The sequence below is a fragment of the Tupaia chinensis genome, unplaced genomic scaffold (assembly GCF_000334495.1).
Source record: "Tupaia chinensis unplaced genomic scaffold, TupChi_1.0 Scaffold138619_1, whole genome shotgun sequence".
NCBI lineage: Eukaryota > Metazoa > Chordata > Mammalia > Scandentia > Tupaiidae > Tupaia > Tupaia belangeri.
The window spans coordinates 626,678-649,899 of NW_006198512.1; the positions used below are offsets into that span (position 1 = coordinate 626,678).

Consider the following 23,222-nt stretch of genomic DNA (forward strand, 5'->3'; position numbering starts at 1 on the left):
GAAATACAGCCGGCCAGCCCAGGAAACTGCAAGGAACTCTGTAAGTGCAAAACCAGACAAGGCACCGCTCAGGATCCCAGGCATACATACAGGACTGCGTTCATCATGCCATGTGTGATCTGCGCAGAGACCCAAATCTAAAACGGCACTTAACTTGTAGAGACCATTCTCCCTTAAACTCTGGGAAGAGCCACCGTAAAACTGTCCTAAAGATGGGGACCAGCAGGGGGCGTGGGGGTTAAGGCACTGGACACTCCCACATGGCTGACCACAGTTCAAGTCCCAGACCTGGTGGCTTACTTTCTTACTTTCCCTCTCTCTCTGTGTCTCTCTCTGGTCAAATTAAAATAAATGAATGAATACATAAAAGTAAATAAATAATTCTTTAAAAAAAAAACTGCCCTAAAGAGACATTTTCACACTGATACAGAACTGTCAAAAAAAAAAAAAAAATAACAGCTGAAGGAACAAGCACATTGAAGAATTACGCATTACATGGGGATAAAACCCATACCTCCATCTAGGTGGAAACCCAAAGTAAAAGGTTAAAGCTATCAAAGAGGTAACAGAATACACAGGAACCCTAAATAAAAAATAGGGGAAACTTTTTTTTTTAATTTTGCAATAGGACATATGTGCTCACTAAAGAGGGACAGAGAGAGAAAAGTGAAAAAGCACCCCTCAAGGGAGATGGCCACACTGCAACCCCTTCTCCACTCTCAGGACTTTGGACACTCATGCACATGAGCTCTGTGTGCTTTTCAAGCTGCTGGTTCTGGGACTTGAACCGTGCTGTTGGCCATGTAGGATCCAGTCACCTTAGCCACTATGCCACCTTGCTTGCCTAAAAATTTTTTTAATTTTATTATTACCGGAAAATGCTTTTTAGAAGCCAGTTGGAAGGGACCACCAGACAGTATGGTTGATGTGCTGGATTCCCAGATGGCTGACCCCAGTTCAAGTCCCAGACCTGGCAGCTTGCTTTCTCACTCTCTGTCTCTTTCTCTCAGTTTGGTGAGCATTGATAGCAAATTTTTTTTGAGAGATTTTTCACTGTAGGGCGCGTGCGCTCGCCAGACAGAGAGAGACATAGAGACAGAAAGTGAGAAATCACCCCCCAGGGGGGATGGTCACGCCGCAATCCCTTCTCCTCCATTCTCCTCTCGGGATCTTGGGCACGCACGCACACGTGCCCGGCGTGAGTTTTAAGCCACCGGGCCCGGGACACGAACCGCGGTCGACTACGTGGGAGTCCAGCGACATAGCCATTACGCTAACTGCTGGTTCCCTTGATAGCAAATTTTTAATTAATTAAAAAATAATTCTGGGGACAGCAGTTAGCGTAATGGCTATGTCGCTGGACTCCCACGTAGTCGACCGCGGTGCGCGTCCCTGACCCGGTGGCTTAAAACTCACGCCGGGCGCATGTGCGTGCGTGCCCAAGATCCCGAGAGGAGAATGGAGGAGAAGGGATTGTGGCTTGGCCATCTGCCCTGGTGGGGGGTGATTTCTTGCTTTCTGTCTCTCGCTGTCTGTCTGATGAGCGCACGTGCCCTATAGCATAAACCTCTTTAAAAAATAATAATTCTGTAAAAAATAAAAGCCAATTAGGAAAATAAACAAACCTATATCTATGCATTTTTTTAAAAGTCATTAGAATTTTAAACATTTAAAAACTAGGAAATAAGTCATACCTGATTAGATATAGCTAAAGGACAAAATTAGGAGGTATATTCGAGGAAATCACCCCAAAATAAAGATAATGAGCAGGAGGATAAAAGAGAGCAGTGAAGAAACATGCAGTGAAACCACTCAGCCTGTGGCAGAGAGAACTTGGCGTCTCCTCAGCCATGCCTCTGTGAAAACACTCCCACGAGGAGCCGGGGCACAGGAGCAGGAAGACAAGGCACTGGCCTTGCAGGAGACAGGAAGTCCCATGAGCATTAGAAGACATTTCAAGGAACATTGTGACTCTGCTTAATACATGAACGTACCATTCTATAACTTCAGGGGGCCAGCCAGTGGTGTGACAGTTACAGCAGCAGGATTTCCTTTGGCCAACTACATGAATCAAGTCCCAGTCCCAGCAGCATGAAAAACATGCATGTGCGTGCTCAAAATCCTGAAAGGAGGGAGAAATGGGGGGCTGCAATGGACCCTCCCCCATGGAGAGTGCTTTCTCACTTTCTCCACCCCTACCATGTACTCGCTAGCAAATTAGAAAGAAAGCAACCAAGCTAGCTAGCTATCAAGGAGATAGCAAGGTAGCTACCAAACTGTCTCACTGTACAAGGCGGCCGCACCATCGCACATGGCTTAAATTCTCTAACATTGTCATAGCTGGTGGCTGTACCGCTGCTTCTGAGGTTCTGCCTTTCTGCAATCCCACCAGTGCTTGTTATTTGCTGTCCTTTTTTTTTCTTTTTTTTTTTAAAATGCTATAGGGCACATGCGCTCGCCAGACAGAGAGAGACAGAGAGACCGAAAGCAAGAAATCACCCCCTGGGGGGATGGCCACGCCACAATCCCTTCTCCTCCATTCTCTTCTCGGGATCTTGGACACGCACACACACACGCCTGATGTGAGTTTAAGCCACCAGGCCCGGGACTCGAACCACAGTCGACTATGTGGGAGTCCAGCAACATAGCCATTATGCTAACTGCTGGTCCCATTGTCTGTCCTTTTTAATCATAACTGCTATGTTGGGTGTAAAGTCATTGATTCTGTGTGCTTTTAAGGAAGATTTCAAACTAAGCATCCTACAAATCTTTTTTTTTTTTTTTAAGAGAGATTTTTGCTATAGGGCACACGTACTCACCAGAGATAGAGACAGCAAGGAATCACTCCCCGCGGAGAGGGGAGGGATGGCCATGCTACCATCCCTTCTTCTCCATTCTCCTCTCAGGATTTTGGGCACACATGCACACGCGCCTAGCGTAAGTTTTAGCCAGCGGGTCCTGGACTTGAACCACAGTTGGCTACATGGGAGTCTAGCAACATAACTGTTACGCATCTGCTGTTTCTGAATTTTTTTTTTAGAACTATTTAATTGCCTTTTTTTTCTTTTAAATGATATATTTTCGCTATAGGGCATATGTGCTCATCACAGAGACAGAGAGAGACAGAAAGTGAGAAACCATCCCAAGGTGGAGGTGGCCATGCCACAATCCCTTCCCCTCCATTCTCCTCTCTGGATCTTGGGCATGCATGCACATGCACCCAGTGTGAGTTTTAAGCCAACAGGTCCAGGATCCAAACCCTGTCAACTACGTGGGTGTCTAGCACCTTAACCACAATGCCACATGCTGGTCCCTGTCTGACTGTCTATCTGTCGGTCTATCTATCTATCTATCTATCTACTTATTTACTTACTTACTTATTTAGTTACTTATCTAGCTAGCTATAAAGCATATATGCTCACTAGAGAGAGAGAGGGAGGGAAAGTAAGAAAGCAAGCTGCCAGGTCTGGGACTTGAACTTCTGTAGACTGTGTAGAAATTCAGCACCTTAACCACCGTGCCATCTGCTGGCTCCCAAATCTGTCTTTTATTTAGAACTATTTGAATTGGAGCTATTTATAATCGTTCAGTTGTAACTGAATGTTTTTCTTTGTCTTACAAAGTCTAGTTGTGATTTGAGAATAACCATATAACCATATGTTCATATTTTCTGACTCTTTCTTTTTCTTTCTTTCTTTTTTTTCTTTCTTTTTTTTTTTCTTTTTTGGAGAGGTTTTTGAAAAATATAGGGCACATATGCTCACCAGAAAGACAGAGAGAGACAGAGAGACAGGAAGGGAGAAATCACCCCCCAGGGGAGATGGTCACACCGCAATCCCTTCTCCTCCATTCTCCTCTCGGGATCTTGGGCACACATGCACATGCGCCCAGTGTGAGTCTAAACCACTGGGTCCGGGACTTGAACCACAGTCGACCATATGGGAATCTAGCGACATAGCCATTATGCCAACTGCTGGTCCCTTAATCAGTTTTCATCAGATCTTTAATTATGATGTTTTTAATGTTTAAAATAGTGTAGTTGTTACCAATTTTTAATTTATTCCCCCAACTGGGATCTTTTGATGTTCAGAATAGTGGAGCCAACTTAGGAGACAGAAACTGAATGTCTATGACATAGGTTGTTTTGTGTTTGTTTTGTTTTTGCCATGGAGTACATGTGCTCACCAGAGAGAGACAGAGAAGGAAAGTAAGAAATCATCCCCCAAGGGAGATGGCCATGCCATCCCATCTCCTTCATTCTCCTCCTGGGATTTTGGGCACACATACACATAAGCCTAGTGTTATTTTCTCTTTTTTTTTTGGAGAGGTAGGTTTTTGCTATAGGGCGTGTGCGTTCGCCAGACAGACAGAGACAGACAGAGAGACAGAAAGCGATAAATCACCCCCCAGAGGGCACACCGCAGTCCCTTTTCCATTCTCCTCTCTGGATCTTGGGCACACTTGCACATGCGCCCAGCGTGAGTTTTAAGCCACCGGTTCCAGGGCGTGGGAGTCCAGCGACATAGCCATTACACTAACTGCTGGTTCCCAAGCCTGGTGTAATTTTCAAGTCACCAGGTCAGGGACTCAAACCACAGTTGCCAGCTGGGGAGTCCAGCATCCCAACCCTACACCACCTGCTGGCCCCTGCAACGCAAAGTTTGTCAATAGCCTAAGAATGGAGAAATAAGAGCCCAACTTGCAGCGCAACCTCTCAGATGTCTTGAACTGGGAATTTTAAGATATAGCAAAAGGAGTAATGAGACAGGATAAGGTAATAAAAGGGGAACATTCAGAGCTTTTCCTGGAAAAGGTGAGGATTTCCCAGAATTCAAAGCCCGCCTACATTCTGTCCTTTTAAGATTTGGTCATAACCATGGAGAACGCCAGCTGTCATGGAGCTGGTGGGTGTGCCACCTGGTATGGGGGATAACACAGCAAAAGCATGATGAGTTTCAAAGTAGGCAGCACCATCTTGGTGCTGACTGGTTCCAGCTGGGTTCTTTTGTGAAGGATCAAGTCTTAGCCACTGGCGTGCGTCCTGTTGTCTAAAGCCAGGGTTCCCAAGCCCCAGTCCACAGAAGTTAGGAGTTGGGCCACACAGCAGGTGAGCAGCAGGCAAGCAGGCAGAGCTTCATCTGTGTTTACAGCCACTCCCCGTCGCTCACATCACGGTCAGATCAGCGGTGGCAGCTTTTCAGAGCATGAACCTTACTGTGAATTGCACGTGCAGGGATCTAGGGTGCCAGCTCCTTACGAGACTCTAATGCCTGATTGTCTGAGGAGCAGAGGTGGTAATGCTAGCGCTGGGGGAGTGGCTGAAAATACTGATTAACGTGAGCAGAGAGGTTGGACTGCACGGAAACTGTAATAAGTCAGTTGCTTGTAGGCTCTTATCAAAACCCCATCAGTGAAGGCAAGTGGCAGTGAAGCTGCACCTGGTGGCAGGCTTTATGGTGGCAAATAAGTGGAGGTACTTCAGCTGCTTCTGGCACAGGTTAAGTCAAAGTCTGCCCTGCCTCCTATCCGTGGAAACCTTGTCTGGATGCAACCTTGATCCCTGGCACCATAAAGGTTGGAGACCACTGGTCTAGAAGAAAAGTAAGGGCACTGTCAGGGAGTGGCTGGGACTAATAGGCCCTGGGCTGTGTGGGGAGTGAGGAGACACCTTTGGAGAGGGACTCAGGTAGGGTGTGAACATGGGCTGTGTGGCGGGTGACATATTCATTTGCCAAACAAAAACCATGTGATGTCGCACTCCACTCCCTCTCAACCCCCCAGTAAAGGGCTATTTCTTCTCCCTAAGAATGTGAAGCCGGGCTAGGCACCGCCCTGGCATTAGACTGTGGTCAGCTAAGTGATCTCATGTGACAGTAACATGTTCACATGGTCATTTCGGAAGACTTTATGAGACATCATTATCACATCCACACACAAAGACATGGAAAAAAACTGAGACGTTTGCAGATGTTCTTGGAAGGCACAGCAGGCACTGCTAACCAGAGGATTCTCCCATGGTGAGGCGCTGCCCAGCACCCGCCCCCCGCCCCCCCCCCCCGCCCCGATTCTAACAGGAAGCAAACTGCTAACTAGTGATACTTATTCGAAGGTTTTCCGCCTCTGACTGCTTCCTCCTCAGTGTACTTTCCTACTTAACCAGTGAGTACAAAACACATCAGGTCAGAAATCAGTTGTGGCACTTGAAAATAAAGAATTCTCTTTCTGCCACAAATGTGTAAATAAACGCTATGCTTAGTGAGATTTGATTTTAAAACGGCAGAGGATTCCTATTTGTCTGAGGCCAAAGCATGACTTTTAGGAAACTGGAATCTATCCTTTTGGCTGTTCTGTCTTTAAGAAAAAAGCAGATAGATCCGCTGTCCTGTCTCACGGTCTGTTTCTGTCTCCTTCTGCTGGCCAGGGCTGTGTCATCAAAGGAAGATTGGCCATTGTACAGGCCCTGGCCGGCCCTTAAACACTGCCTCTGTTTCCAAATACAGCTAAGAACAGCATAGTCCTTTTCCATTCTTTTGGTCATCCTTGGCTTCTGGAAATTACTATGTTCACGTGTCATTTAAACTTACACTATGGTTGAATTATTAAGAGGAGATTTTGAAAGATAAGTAGAAACAAACATTAAACCAATGTCTAAAACTACAAAGTTTATGTAACAAATTTCTTAGCCACAGCTTTTGGCCAATTTGTGTCAAACATGATGCAACTAATTCTAGTTGAACAAAATCACGTGGCCAGGGTCAGAAGAGAAGAGGATTAAGCAGTTGAAGTTCTGTATGAATGTGCCTCGAGGGAATTGACATTACAATCTCCCTATTTTCAGATAACTTGAACCTTCGCACACACTGGAAGGGGAATGCACAGAAAACTTTATTCAGAGCACAGAGAAAAATAGTAAAGAATGCCTAAGAAGAGTCCCTCGGGAGAAAAATCCAAAATGTACTCACTGAAAAATTGGCCCTTGCCCATCAGTCATGACCTGAGAAAAACCACTGCCCCCCCCCCCCAGAAGATTTCAGATGCCTCAGTATGAAAAAGGGCTTGAGGGCTGCTGGTCTTAATCCAGGCAGGTCACAGGAAACTAAATAGATCGGACGCCCTTTGTACCCAACCCCGGAGTGTCTATACATGTACACAGTATCTTGCGTTTATGGCCACTGTTCTTTACTGCAGATGTGACAGCTAGGAACGATCCAGGGACAGGAAGTGCAGACGCTAAGATAGCTGAAGGCTTGCAGAGGAGAGCAAAAGCGTTCTCCAGCCTGGGCCACATGGCAAAGATAAGTGTCTTGGCACTTAGCAAAAGTTTTTAATTTACAGTTTTCTTTTTTTTCTATAGAGTACATGCACTTGCCAGAGAGAGAGGGAAAGCACGCTGGGCTGATGGCCATGCCGCATTGCCTTCTCTTCCATTCTCCTCTTGGAATTTTAGACATGCACACCCATGTGCCTAACATGATTTTCAAGCAGCCAGGTCTGGGACGTGGACATATGTCAGTCATGTGGGATCCCGTGTCTTAATCTCCATGCCACCACCTGGCCTGGCAGTTTTCATGTATTTACTTAAGTACTCTCCTCACCACCATAGTATATGCTCTGTGAGGTCAGGGGTGCTGTCTGATTAAAAACCTTTTTGTTGAAACATGGAAGTGTTGGGGCCGGCAAGTAGCATGATGGGTAAGGACGCTGGACTCCACATGGTAAACCATGGTTCAAGTCCCAACCCTGGCAGCTTACATTGTCTGTCTGTCTATCTTACTCTCTCTTTCTCTCTCTCCCCCTCTCTCTCATCAAATTGAAAATAAATAAATAATAAATAATTAAAGTTAAATGAAATATTTTTTTAAAAATAAAGAAATGTGGAAGTGCAGCAAAGAACATCATTATTACCACCACCACCAAGATCAGAGCAGAGCGTCCCCTTCCCCACAAGCCCCTCCCCTCATCCCGCCGCAAGGGCAAGACCCCCAGTCTGTGAGTCTGGTGCCGACAGAGCTGGTGGTGTGGGGTTCTGTGCAGCTGCAGCAGTGGATCGTCCCACTCCCGGCAGTGTCGTGCCCTACTCTGTGGATGGAACCTAGTGTACACTGGAGCCTGAACCTTCACAGTGACCGCACAGCTCACCCTCTCTGCAGTCAGTGGATGGGCTCTGCTTGCTCACGCCTGTTCCAGCCATTGTTTCTTCTTTCAGTTATTATTATTTTATTTATCATTATTAATTATTAATTTGCTATAGGACACGTGTGCTCACCAGAGAAAGAGAGAGAATGTAGAAAGCAAGCCGCAGTTGGCTGTGTGGGAGTCTAGCACCCTAACCACCATGCCACCTGCTGGCCCCTTTGGCTGTTGTTTCTAGCCATTTAGGTGTGTCATGGTGAAGCTCTAGGGTTTGAATTTGTACCCCAACAGTATTTATTCGACCCGTCAGTGTACACACAGCATCTGACGTCATGCTGTGTCTTGGGGCTTATATCAGGGCTCCTTCGGTACAAACTAGAAGATGAGGCAGAAACCTGCCCCCACAGGCTTGCGCTAAGAGAATTGAGAGTCCCATCACTATCAGGAGACCTGAGTCATGAGAACCATCAAGGAGCTGCCAGTGGGGGCTAGGCCCGAGGAGCCCTTGTGCCACCTTTGGCAGTCGACCTGGAGACCAGGCCTGAGGAGGCTGTGCTGGGGTCCCCTGCTAAGAGAATGAGAAAGTCGGGGGGCAGAGGAAAGGAGGCGCACCACGGCGTCCCACACAGATTCCCCAGCAGCATCACTGCTGAGTGAGTTGCTCCAGGCGCACACGCCAGGAAGTGTGGACGGGGCAAGCTGAGATCCAGTGCTGAAGGTCGTTCTCGGAAACAGCCGTGTTAGGACAGCAGAGGGCGTTCTTGCCTCTTCCCTCGTTGCTCCTAATCAAGGGAGAGTCCATGTTGAGACAGGCGCGGTTGAGAATGTGCGGCCCGCCGTGATGGTCCTGGGAAATGACAGAGCGCAGAATCTCCAGCCCACCGTGGCTGGGTCTGAGTCAAGCCTGTAAAAAGTGGGTTCCCTTCCGCCTGGGCCAACAGTGAGGGCAGACAGTGACAGGGCACTGCTTTATATGGTCTCTGGCCAGAGTGTAAGGAGAGCGTAACTCTGGACCCAAGTAAAACATGAATGGGAGCCAGTCATTAAAATAACCAAGCAGTTAGCGTAATGCTCCCACGTAGTTGACCACAGTTCGAGTCCCAGGTCCGGCGGCTTAAACTCACACTGGGCGTGTGTGCATGTGTGCCCAAAATCCCAGGAGGAAAATGGAGGAGAAGGGATTGCGGCATGGCCATCCCCCCGGGGGGTGATTTCTCGCTTTCTGTCTCTCTCTCTCTCTCTGTCTCTCTCTTCTCTCTCTCTGTCTTTCTGGTGAGCACACACACCCTATAGCAAAAACCTCTCCAATAATAATAATAATAACAACCAAGCAAATGGCATAAACTGGTGGCAGGACACAAAGGGAACATTTAGAAAAACGAGTCTAGGTGAGCTCTGCGGTTTCTCACTGATCCCAAGTGGAACGTGGGATCCTGGACGGAATCATGGACTAGGCAAAGGGCGTTAGGTAAAACCCAAGGAAGTGTGCAGAAGTCTGCAGGCCGCAGTTACTGTGGGATCGCTGATGGTAACAGAGGCGGGCATTAACGTGAGGTGTTAATAATGGGAAGGTGAGAGTGGCGTAAACAGGGACTCTGCGCTCTCTTCTGTCAACCTCAGACTGTCCTAAAGTACAAAGTTTATTTTAAAAAGAAATAGGGAGAGGCCTCCTGAGGAGCTCATGCAAGGTAGTCCCTCCAGCTTTGTCAGTGTCAGGGCAAACCCCCCGACCTCCCTGGTGGACCTGGTAAGACCCACAAGGCTTGCAGAAAGGGCCTGCTCAGCTCCTACCTGCTGTCTGGGATGTCAGTCAGCATGCTGCCTCCACGCCTTCTCCTTCTTGTATTTGTCGTTATTGTTTTCTTCCTTTTTTTATAAGAACTATTTGTTTTTTTAATTTGCTATAGAGCACATGCACTCACCGGAGAGAGACAGAGAGATATTGAGAGAGAAAGTGAGAAAGCAAGTCACTAGGTCAGGGACTCAAACCACACTCGACCACGTGGAAGTTGGCCATACAGTCGGCTCCCTAACCACCACGCCACCTGCTGGCCTCCTTATGTTCTAAATAGGCATCAGTTGATATCTTTGCATCCAAAATGTGCTCTATGATAAGATACGTAAAAGGCCTTTCAGAACGAGAACTGCTGTGCAAATACAGTAAGTTATTTTGATCTTCGGGAGCTCCCACCATGGCCTCTTGGATTTTGTCGAATGCATTTCTTTCGTTTAGTCATGACACAGCATGCGCTTAAAAGCAAGGGTGGGAGAGCACTTGCCACAGAGCCTTGGCATGGCTTGCCCCTCCTCTGGGCTCCAGCTTGCCAGGTCTTGGTCGCTCACGTGCACGCCTGGCCCGTTTGTAGGCCAGCTGGGCCGGGAACTCGGCCAGCTTCCCTGAGTGCCGTGTTCCTGCTGTTGCACAGGGCTGGCCTTAGCCATGGCTTCCTATCCTCTTTCTGTTTTAATTTTTTTGTCCAGTATTCATTTTATTTTTTCTTAACCATCAGGTCTTGATGTGACACAGAATTTGGGCCATGTAAAATTCATCCGTGTAAGGTATGCCCCGTTTTCCCTTGTCCTGTAGCTGCGGGCTTGCTCTTTTCCTAAGGATTTGTTGACTTCATGATTTACTTATTTCCTCCTATTTTTAAAACTCGAAAGCATTCAACATAGAACTCTAGAAGTGCAAACTTGGATATATGTCACTGGCTTTAGTCATAAAATGCAATTTAAATATAATTTAAGCCTTAAATTCTATACCCATTATCAGTAATTAAGGATAAAGGAAAATTTTAAATATTACTAAATGTGAAAGCCTGCAAAAAATGGCAGATTAAAACGTGCAGTATTTATCAGACACCCTCCCAAAACTCTTTTCAAAAGGCAATGAAGAGATTTTTATAAGACATAAATATAGGGCCAGCAGGTGGTGCCGTGGTTAAAGTGGCAGGATCCCACATGGCCGACTGTGGTTCAAGACCCAGACCCAGTGGCTTGAAAACCACGCTGGGCACATGTGAATGCGTGCCCAAAGTCCCAAGAGGAGAACAGAGGAGAAAGGATTGCTGTGTGGCCATTCCCCTGGTGGGGAGGGGCATCTCACTTTCCCTCTGTCTCTCTGGTGAGCGCACACACTCCACGGCAAATTGAAGAGAAGGCATACATACATACATACATACATACAGAGTAGGAGAGAAGAAGGCAGCAATGTAGAACTGGCAGCTGGAAGCAGAGGAAAGCATGGGGTTTGCTTGAGACCAAAGAAAGTCTTGAAGAAGACATGTTCGTTCTGCAGAATCCCAGGCTGCTGAGGAATGAGAGGCAGGGGCTGAACTCGGCGCAGCAGGAACAACAGCTCCACGAGTCTTACCCAAGGGGAAGTTCTGGGTTCCAGTCAGAGGACCTCCCTGAGTGCACTGGGCGTGCGTGCACCGTGATCTGGGGCCGGCTCATGGGTGGGTGCAGTATCAAGGGGTGCTGTCTTTCTCACTTCTGGGAAAGGGAAATAAACTGTTTTTAAAAAAAAAAAAAGAAAAGAGGGAACCAGCAGTTAGTGTAATGGCTATGTCGCTGGACTCCCACGTAGTCGACCGTGGTTCCGTCCCGGACCCAGTGGCTTAAAACTCACGCCGGGCGCGTGTGGTTGTGTGCCCAAGATCCCGAGAGGAGAATGGTGGAGAAGGGATTGCAGCGTGACCATCCCCCCTGGGGGGTGATTTCTCGCTTTCTGTTTCTATGTCTCTCTCTGTCTGCTTGGCAAGCACACGCGCCCTATAGCGAAAACCTCTCAAAACAGAAAAAAGAAAAGAAAAGAGAGACAGTAAGTACCCTGGAAGGAGGGGTGAGACAGGAGAAGTGGAAGTCTCTACGAGAGTCAGAACAGCTCTCCTGCCCTCACTCCAGACCCTGCTGTGAGAGCCCATCTGACAAAGAGGAGAGGGCTGGAGAGGTTCTGGCCCCAGTCGGACCTTTTTTTAACAACCTTCCTCTAGAGGAAAAAAACAATATTTAATTTAACAAAGGGGGCTGGGCATAGTACGTTTCCTTTACTAGACTGGGGTAAGGTGATAGTTCGTCTTATTTTACCCACCACTGGCATTAGGTGGGCGGATCTGTGAACAAGCTTTTCCAGGACAATTATGCAAACCTCCAAAACAATGTTTTTCTTGCTACTGTCAAAGGCAGTCGCTGCAGGAAGGTGGGTAACGGTGATGAAACCTGGCCGGACATCGCAACCACATTTGAACTTTCAATGGTTATATAATAGAATGTTCCGAGCTCAGGTTTTGGAATCTGATTTTCTTACACTTGAATCCGTTTACTAGTTGTATAATCTTGAGCAATGTCTTAATTTTCTGGGTTTCATGAAAATAGGCATTACCTCAAAGAGTTCCATGACCATTGCGAGGACCAAATGAGTGAATGAGTGCCTGCGGGTGTGTGGGCCTGCAGAGGCAAGGCTGGGGACTGGGGTGGCAGAGAGGTTGTCTTCTCTCGTTCTCTTTTTCTAAGTTTGTTTACTTCTTTCTTTCAAGAGATAGACAGCAGCCCCAACAGAGCCCCCACAAGGAAACCCACCCCGAGTCGCAAGCAGCCTGGGTCGTAGGCACACGCATTCCTACATAATTGGAGGTCTTAGGACATGAACCCAGAACCTTTCCCATGTGGGTCCAGTTGCATTACCACTATGCTAGCTGGCCCCGATTTGTCTCCTTTTTTCTTTTTGTTATTTTTTCTCTTATTCTGATTTGTCTTTTGAAAAATAACTTGAAGACCCTGAAAACTTCTGGTGAACTCTAAAAAGTCCATGATTCCATGAACAATTGTAAATGAGACCAAAAAAGCACTAAACTTTAACCAGTTTCACAGTTTTTGGAGAGCACTATTTGAGATCTATAAAACTAGGCATTAAACCAGTTAACTTTAAACCATTAATTTATAAATTTCCAGTGAATACCTGGAATATTTCCTTCTCTTTTTTAATTGCATATTGATAATTATATTCAGAGAAAATTTGAATTATTTCTAAATAGTTTTTCAAGTATTCATTATACTTATGAGTGTGTATATTCAGCTTATCATCTTTGACTTTTTGGAGGGTTTTGGTTTTTACCATAGGGCACCTGTATTTACCAGAAGAGACAGAACAAAAGTGAGGAATCACCCCCCTGAGGGATGGCCATGCTGTAATCCCTTCTTCTCCATTCTCCTCTTGGGACTTTTGGGCATGCACACACACCTACCCAGAGTGAGTTTCAAGCCGCCAGGTCCGGAGCTTGAACCACAGTCAGCCATGTGGGAATCCAGTGTTTTTCACCACCACGCCACCTGCTGGCCCACACTTTCAATTACTTTAAATAACCAGTTTGGCTTACCTTTACCCAGCACTGAGCTAGGCGGAAGCAGAACTACTATCCAGAGCATACAGTTGCTATGCGATCAGCTTAGAATGACCTGACCCACAAGCCAACTGCCGGAATGTGTGTTCTCATCTGCAATTTTCTTTGCTGATTCTAGTTCTCTTAATGGCAGGTTGACCTTTTTAAGGGTACATTTTTCTTGACTGCAAATATTACTGATTTTGTGTGCATGACTTTTCTGTTTCCATTCTAGGGAACACACAGAATCGTGTACATTACTTTTATGTTCATTTTATGGTGCATACATCCCTTTGTTTCTTCTTTTAGTTCCATTTTCTAGACCAGGTGTTTGTGGCCTTATGTTCATGTTGTAATTTCTCCCATCACAACTCCATGATCTAAAAGAGCATTAAGCCTTTGTAAACTGCTTTGAGATGGAGCTCTGCATAGGTTTTGGAGAGTCCAAGGGCTCCTGTCTGTCTGGGCTGGGGAGGCAGCAGGAAGACAGAGGCCAGCTCTCACCTACCCCCCTGGTCTCACGTCGTCCCCACTCCCAGCGTGGCAGCTCTATTCCTGGAGCATCTTCTACGATCACCCTAGCAAAGGTAGAGCAATTTCCAGTGAGAGAACCCTCTGGAGTGTGCAGGAGTGGGCAGGAGTGTGGAGGACATGCCAGGAGGAAGAAAGTAAGTGGGGAAATAGCTTGCCTTGGCTTTCCTTGGGGGCGCGATGCATCCGTGACATGGAAAAGGGTGGCGCTGGGTTCACCCTGCCCTGTGTGACTTGGGTTCTGCTGGAATGAGGTTGGGAGACAGGGCATCCTCCCTGGCCTGTCCACAAAGCCAGTTTTGTGTTCCTGAATTTAAATATGCAGTTATAAAATAAATAGCATAGCAGTTATGTTGCTGGACTCCCACATGGCCAACCGAGGTTTGAGTCTTGGACCTCGTGGCTTGAAATATGTTATGCACATGTGCACGCGTGCCCAAAAGCCAAAGGAGGAGAATGGAGAAGGGATTGCAGTATGGCTATCTCCCCCCCGCAGGGGGCGATTGCTCACTTGCCCTTTCACTGTCTCTGTCTCTGTCTCTCTCTCTCTCTGGCAAGCACACACACCCTAAGGCAAAAACCTCTACCAGAAAAACTAAATAAATATAAATAAATAAATAACCGAGTGCTTTTCTGAGGAATTTTTCTTGCTTAATAGAATTAAAATGAACTACCTTTTAAATAGTACAGGCTATAAGGAAGTAGAAAGAAGGACGGTGAGAGGAGTAAAGGACTTTATTGGAATTCCACCACAAGATACATTCAGGTACCCAGAAGTACCAAAATGCCCCCTGAACTGGGCTCTGAGGCTTTTACAAGGTAAAAGAGGAGGAAGAAAAGAAAGGCCCCTGGGCTTGGGGGCCAAGGCCATGCAGGGCAGGGACCTTTTCCTCTGGAAACCACCTGGCTCCGCGCTCCGGAGCCCTCCAGGGTGATGTGGGGGATGGCTGTTTTCTGATGTGCTCTGCGTCTGCTTTCAGGGTCACTGCCCCCAAAGAAAGCACTGTTAAAACATGGTGTGGCCCTGCCACCCCTTCCTCCACACGCAGGACGGGAGCTGAGCCCAGCCTGGGCTTCCTGCAGCCTCTATGACTCGAGTCTCAGGAGCAGTCAGACTGCCTGAAAGCGATGGCCGCTGCCGGCTCCTCCTCCCAAGCCTGCTGGGCCCCACTGCCCTGGTCTGCAGGGTGAGTCTTTGGCAGGAGCCAGAGAGTCACTGTTTCAGGTCTCGCAGCCACACAGACTCTGCACTTTTCTCTGCACAACCACGGAGCGCTGCCAGAGCCGTGGAGGCTGTTCCCGGCAACGTTAAGGATGGTTCCCGCAGCGCCAGCCCACGGTGGGGGTCCTCCGTGGACACCGCACACGTCGCTGACGGCGTCTGAACTCTGACCTCGTGCCGACGCGAGGCCGGGCCAGTGAGCCACGGGCTGCTGAGCTGTGCCCCTCGCTATCCCCGGCAGACGCCATAGCAGGTCTGTGTTTGCGTGTCCGACCTCAGCACGGCGTTCAGGAGAGCGAGGACCGCGCAGCTCCGTGCAGCCCCGGCTCGGCAGCCCCGGCTCGGCAGCCCGGTGTCCCCTCCTGCGTGGGCCGTTTACTGTGAAAATACCGACAGTCTAGACGAGCTGGAAGGAGGGTCAGTGTCGCGGCTTGGAGCACAGGCTCTGCCCACGTGCAGTGTGGCCTTGCCTCCAGGGTAGCGGGACTCCCACGGGAGGCCAGAGGGCAGCCACGCGTGGTGGTCGTGCGAATCAGGAGCTTCGCTGGCCTCGGCGCCGCCGGGGGCCTGTTCTGCTGCTCGAGGTGACTGCGGTGATACAAGGGGTTTCTCTCCAGAACTGCCCCAGAAAAGCCAGCCAGAAACCCCGCCCCGCCTTCTCCACGGGGCTAGGCCGGGTCCGGGCGACCCGCCATGCACTTGCCCACACGTGTTCTTAGGGCGTGAGGACGTGCCCTTTCCTGCTCTTCCCTGCCTGCCCTCTGCAGAGGGCACGTGCTCATGGGGGCCGCGTAGGGGCAACGGGCCCCAGGAGACTGATGGCCGGCTAGATGAGACTTCGAGAATGGAGGGTGGGGGTCAGACCTCCTGTCAGCAGAGTGCATAGGCCAGGACAGGTGAGGCCTGGCGCGCCGGGTGAGCACGTGCCGGGCTGCTTGGAAACAGGTGTGCGTGCCCACACGTGTACTCACCGGTGTCCCTGTCCTCGCTGGTTCCGAGCTGGCCAGGAAGTGCACACTGAGCCCACAGCAGCTCGTGTTCCCAGAGAGGTGGGAGACCTCTCAGGATGGTGGGGTTGTGTGAGAGGGTGCTGAGCCCTGCAGTCGGGAGTGCCGGTCACATGCTGGGGCCTTGGAAGCAGACTGGGAGCTGTGCGCACATCCTCCCATAGGTACACGCGAGAGAGACGCCCCTTCTGCCGGGCGGCCAGGGCGGCCAGCGCAGGCGAGGGAGGGGTGGTGCAGACAGCCCTGGGTGCCATGGTGGGGCCGTGCCACACGGAGCCAGGCCAGCGGCATTTCCGTGGACACGTGGCATCAGGCCCAGACTGGGGCACCCTTGCTGTGCCTGAGTTGCCCTGACGTGAACCAGGATGGCGTGCCAGTCTGGAGTCAGGAGAGTGCAGGGGACTGTGGGGGCGGCCGAGGGAGCACTTTCTGGTTTGAACAGGAATGTTATGGTCTGCAGAGGCCCCCGTGTGTCCAGGGACGTGGGGCAGTACAGGGAGGTGATAGGTGCGTAAAGAAGTGGCAGCTCGTCATCCTCCCAGGGTATGTTTCTGTATCAAAACTATCTCAAACCAAATATCGAAAACCCCCCCGGCTGAGTGCACAGGTGGCTTCCCATAGTCGGACCCCGAGTGGCTGAGGAGGCTGAGCGTCATGCAGGCCCCGCAAGGCTGCCGCGCAGGCCCCGGAGCCCCGGCTGTCCTGAGGCTGGAGCAGAGCTGTGCCCTGCCTACACGGCAACAGAACAGCTTCTCTGTAACATGTATGCTGACACGCAGAAGCACGTGTGCAGAGCCACTTCTCAATGTGTTCACTTCTCCAGCCAAGGGCAGCTTGTCGTCTTCCAGTGGGGGCTGCCGAAGGCAGATGCCGAGCATGGCACCTGGCCTCTAGCATCTGAGCTGCATGGGCTATCCCCTTGGGCTTGACCTCATCGGCACCCTGAGGGCACTGGGTGGGGGTGGCTTCCTCAAACCATGCCCTGACTCTGAGCCCTCCACAACTCTGCGCCCTCTGCAGTTCTCCCATGGCCTGCCCCTGTTTGAAATGACCTGTGAGGCGCAGGTGTCCTGTCTCCAGCTGGCCTCACCATTTCCAGGTCAGGCTGCTGCGACCCTCCCTGCCCCATCCCGCCCACCTGGCTAGGCCACCTCCTGTGCCTCTGCATGGCCATACTCTCCCTCAGCCTGGGCTGGTGCCTCCTGCACCATCTGTGCCTGTGTCCTCACTGCCTCATCACGTCACTGTTAGGCCACCCTAAGCAGGCACAAGTCCCCACCCTCTCCCCCAATATAGCCGCATTGCCTGCTCCTACAGACACATCTCTGCTGATTATAGCCTTGCCCCGCAGCGCAGCACTGTTGTCTGCCCTACACAGCCCCACTTCGGGCACCTTCCTGCCTCTGCCAGCCTACCACCCCCTCAGCACTCTCACCCACCCAACGGCCCAGCTCAGGAGTTCCCCATCCCCCACGTCCAGCAAGGCCTCATCACACTGCCACTCCAGCCACGAGCCCCTGCCTTCTCCCTCACCTCACCCACCACGCCCCATCCACTCTGCACAGTCGTTGCAGCCAGCAGGATCCTTCCAAAGTAGGCCGCAGACCAAGCTTCTGGCTCTGGGGACCAGCTTGTGTGTCCTGATACGCCCACCTTCCATCCACCACTCACTGCTTTGTGGGAACTCCAGCAAGAGGCACTGTGAACTGATGTACTTCTTAGTTTTTTGTTATACGGCATTTTGCTTGTCAGAGAGAGAGAGTGGGAAATCACCTCCACCTCCCGCCCCCCAGGGATGGCCATTCTGCAATCCAGTCTCCTCTCAAGAGTTTGGGCACACACACACATGCACCCAGCATGTTTTTCAAGCTGCTAGGTCCAGGAGGACTCAGACCACACAGTTGGCCATGCGGGATCCAGCACCTTAACCACCACACCACCTACTGCCCCCCATGTGCATTTAGAAAGAATCACTCACTATGACTATTTCTGGGTTCTTGTTAATGAGCATGCAGTTCTTTTGATGGACATGTTTTCCTTCCTCTTGGGTAGGCATGGTACTGCCAGATCACATAGTGTATTTATTGGGCCATCAGAAATGTTATGATGTATTTTTCTGTTTTCTCTTGGTAAAATATGTTGTGACTTTTCCGATAACCCAGTAACTATATAACAAGCTGCCAAATGTAGCCAGTTGCCACCAGCAAGTGTGTAGCTCCAGTCACGCTGCCAATTGTAGCCAGTTGCCACCAGCAAGTGTGTAGCTCCAGTTGCTCCACATCTTTATCAGAACTTGGTATTGTTAGTCTTTTTATTTTTTAAGAATTATTTATTTAATTTTATTTCTTTTATTTTTAATTTGACCAGAGAGAGACAGAGAAGAAAAGTGAGAAAGCCTCCAGGTCCGAGATTTGAACTGCCACACTACCTGCTGGCCCCATATCCTTCATCTTTTTTTAATTTTTTTAGTTTTAAAGAGGTTTTTGCTATAGGGCGCATGCACTCGCCAGAGAGAGAGAGACAGAAAGCGAGAAATCACCCCCCAGGGGGGATAGCCAAGCTGCAGTCCCTTCTCTTCCATTCTCCTCTTGGGATCTTGGGCACACACACATGCACCCAGCGTGAGTTTAAGCCTCCAGGTCTGGGACTTGAACCACGGTCAACTACGTGGAGTCCAGCGGCATAGCCATTATACTAACTGCTGGTCCCTTGTTCATCTTTTTGATATAGCCATTGCAATGGGTACATGGCGGGATCTTATGATGGGTTTAAGTTGAATTTCTCTCATAATTAGTAACGTTTCTTTTCCTAGCCACATGTCTTTAGTTAAGAGTCTTTAAGTCCTTGCTCATTATTTAAAATTAGATTGTCTTATTACTGACTTGTTAGTGTCCTTTACATATTCTGGATATAGGTTTTTTACCAATATTTTCACTCAACATGAGACTGGACTTTTTTTTCCTTTATAGTGGCTAAGTGCAGTAGTTTTTATTTATGAAAACCCTTGTCTTTGTTGTGTTTTTCTCTTATGGTCATTGCTTTTTGGTTTGTATCTGAGAAATCTTTGACTAGTCCAGGTATACAGAGATTTCCTCCTGTTTTCTTTCAGAAGTTTTATAATTTTAGTTCTTATATTACAGATTTCAATTTTTGTACATGGTGTAAGGTAGACATAGCCCCAGCACCAGCTACTGAGGAATCTGGAATGAGTATTGCCAGCATTTCATTCTAAGTATAACCTCATAGATCCTCTCCAGCCTCTGGACCAGCACCTTAACCACCACACCACCTCTGGCCCCTTGATGTACATTTAGATGTTTCAAAACACAAAATGTTACTAAAACATTAATGGAGTTGAGGCTATTAAATGGGGAAGGTATAGTCTTTTCAACAATTGGTACTGGGACAATTGGATAGTCACAGGCAGAAGAGTACAGTAGGACTCCTACTTTATGACACATACAAAATTTAACTCAAAATGGATCAAATATTTATTTATTTATTTATTTATTTATTTATTGGAGAGGTTTTCGCTATAGGGCACGTGCGCTCGCCAGACAGACAGAGACAGACATAGAGACAGAAAGCAAGAAATCACCCCCTAGAGGGGATGGTCACGCCACAATCCCTTCTCCTCCATTCTGCAAATATTTATTTTTAAGAGCTAAAAAACATAAAACTCTTAGAATTGAACATAGATGTAAAGGCAATACACTCCTAGGAATATAACCAAAAGAAATGAAAGTGTATGCTGCGACGTGGAAATATGCTAAGTGAAAGAAGCCAGTCCCAAAGGACCCGTGTGTGATTCTATTTAAGTGGCATGTCTCAAAGAGGGAAATCTGTTAAAACAAAGTAGATTAGTGGCTGGTTGTGGCTGGGCTGGGCGCAGGGCAAGGGGGGTTTGTTGGATGCATTTAGGAAGCAAGAGCTTAATAGTCTAGGGTTTCTTTAGGGCATGATGAAAATGTTCTGGAATTAGAAAGTGATAATGGTCATAGCACCTTGTGAATATACTAGAACTAAATGAATTACACACGTAGGGGAGTGCATTTAGTTGTACAATCTCAATTATTAAAAAGGCATTGTGTGGCCAGCAGATGACATGGTGGTTAAGGGCACTGGACTCCCACATGGCCGACCATGATTCAAGTCCTGGACCTAGTGGCTTGCTTTCTCACTTAGGGCCAGCAGGTGGCATGGTGGTTAAGGGTGCTAGACTCCCACATGGCCAACTGCAGTTCAAGTCTCAGACCTGGCAGTTTGCTTTCTCACTTTTTCTCTCTCTTGCTTTCACTCTCACTCTGTCCCTTTCTGGTCAAATTAAAATAAGTAAATAAGTAAAGCTATCAAAAATAATTCTTTTTTTAAAAAAAAGTCATTGAATCCAGCCAGGTAGCCAGACATTTTTGGGAAAATGTCAAAAATCAAGATGAAGTAACATATCTGTGGACACCCCAGAGTAGACTTAAACTTGACTCAAAGTTTCCCATTTGTTTAGTGGGAGACATAGCAGAGGGGCCGAAGTCTTAGTTTGTTACTGGGTTGCTAACAGGAATACCGGAGCCTGGCTGAATTAAAGAAACAGGCGTTTGTTCTGACTCTCAGCCTATTGGATGGAAGTCCAAAGGCATCGCAAAATGGCAGAAAGCAGAACTTCCAACAGAGCAGAGCGTGGTCTATAACCTTGTGGCTTCTTCTCTTCTCCATGTACATGTCAGCATTTAATCATGGAAACTGCCCTTATCACACCCAAAGGGCCCACCCCAGGACGCCAGGAAGGAACTACATTTTAACTTAACAATACAGTCACGTCTCAACACACGGATTTTAGGGAGCCATCCAAGTTCCAAGACATGAAAACTCGGGACAAACTATATCCAACCGTACCAGCAGGTGATGGGGTCATTCCTCTCCGGCATTGTGCAGGCGTGACTGGGACATACCGCAAGATCAGTTTTCTGTAAAACTTGAAAATTCTGTTCCCTTTGGACATCTATCCAAAAGCCACTGCAACAGTGTAGCTGGCCTTAGGTGTAAAATGGGAACAGGACTGCAAAATTGCCATTCACAGCCCACCCTGTTCCATCGTAAGCACTGGGTGCATTTCTGAAGGCCGGCTTCCCGCGTGTGGTGAGCCACCGAGCACGCAGAGGCTCAGCATTCCTCAGCAGAGCTAAGGAGAGCTTTCCTGGGGCAGGATGGGCCGGGGAGGCACCAGCTCCCCATGGCTGGTACACAGGAGGCGCTGCGTCCCAGCCTTCCTGAGGATATCGTGGGAGCACAGGCTTCCTGTTCACGTTCCTTCGAGAACTCTTGGTGGCGTTCTGCATCTCTCAGGTGCTTTGTAGATCAGGTTTGTAATTCTCTAATTAACCTTGATTGTGTGTAACTGTTTTTCATGTAACGAATTCTGAACTACAGTGCCCCCATCTTGCCCTCATGGCGATCTGACCCTCACACATCAGCGTTGAGAACGTGCTCCAGCCACCTTCAAGCCCCATCGGGCTGTGCTGATCTGATGCCAGATCCCAGCCCACTTTGTCTATAGTCACATCATTTTCCTGTTTTTTCTGTCTTCAGACCTCCCGGCGAGCCCCTCCTTGACCACCTTTCCCTTTGTGTGTCCAAGGAGCAGTGACAACTTGCATGGCTTCCACTCTGCTCGCAGCTGTGCTGGGCGAGGGAGGTCACCAGACGAAGGGAGGCAGCTCCCTGAACATGCAGGAGACTCTCCCAGTCCCCGGAGCATGCCAGGTGCCTGTCCTTGCGGCAGCAGTTCTGCTTTGGGCTGTCTACACCAAATGCAGTGCACTGGAACCTCCAATGAAAGCCTCGACCCTCCTTTTGCTCACAAGCACGGGCCCAGAGCACTGCTCCCTGCTGCTCGGAGCCGGCCCAGCCCCCAGCCTGGCTGACAGACCAGAGCTGTGGCCCAGCAGGCCTGGAAGCCACACCGCCACGTCCACACTCCCCTGCATGCTCCTCGTACAGTTGTTATTAATTTGGAAGAGCCAGGGTATAAAAATCAACCAGCACTTTCCACTCAGTCACTTAGGTATACATTTTCTCATAAAAACCGCTTTGCTGAAACCAGTAATTATCTGTAAGCTTAGACCAGCGCCCCCAGCCTTTGGTCGGCGTGGCTCAGTGCCGGGAGCTGCCCTAGCTCCGCTGGCGTCCTGGTGCCGGGCCTTGGCAGCCTGGCCTCCACGCTGTCAGCCACACACTGATACGGGAGCTGGCTCCTGTCAGTGCTGTGACTTGTCTCGTCCCCGCACAACCTCACTGGCAGGGACACCCAGTGAGTCTGTTGTCATGGGGAGGCTCTGCCACTCAGCCCCAGCCTAGCTGTCTCGGGGGCTTCTGACTCAGCCCAGGCATTTCTCAAGTGAAAATGCACCTCACTGTCCTTCCAGAGGCTCGGGTGGTCACTGTGGGCCTTGCATCTGATCGGCTCACCAACTCCCAGGCTCCCAGGGCCCTCAGGGTGAGGCTTCCTGTCAGGCTCTGCCACATCACCCAGCCTTACAGTCTGTTCTCATGAGAGTGGACGAAAAGACAGAGGCCTTTAAGCACTGGGAGGACAGGGCTACAGTTCCTCTTAGCTGCGAGTGTACCCTCTATTCAGAGCCCTGTGCGGCAGGCTTTGCCGTAGCTGTGGTAACACCCTATACGGACGTGTCTGCTTCCAGCCTTGCCTGGCAGCCCAGAATTATCACAGCACTAGCCATGGTGGGACAGGGACACCAATCCTACCTTAAGAGTTGCAAGCCCGGGGACCAGCAGTTAGCATAATGGCTGTGTCGCTGGACTCCCACATAGTTGACTGCGGTTCACGTCCCGGACCCGGTGGCTTAAAACTCACGCCGGGCACATGTGCGTGTGCGCCCAAGATCCTGAGAGGAGAATGGAGGAGAATGGATTGCAGCATGGCCATCCCCCCTG

General features: G+C 49.1%; 1 protein-coding gene across 1 annotated transcript in view; it reads left to right on the forward strand.

Annotated features, from left to right (window-relative positions):
• Positions 1 to 23,222, forward strand: part of CENPP (centromere protein P) — a 273,851-nt gene that overhangs the window by 248,088 nt on the left and 2,541 nt on the right. The window lies entirely within an intron of this gene.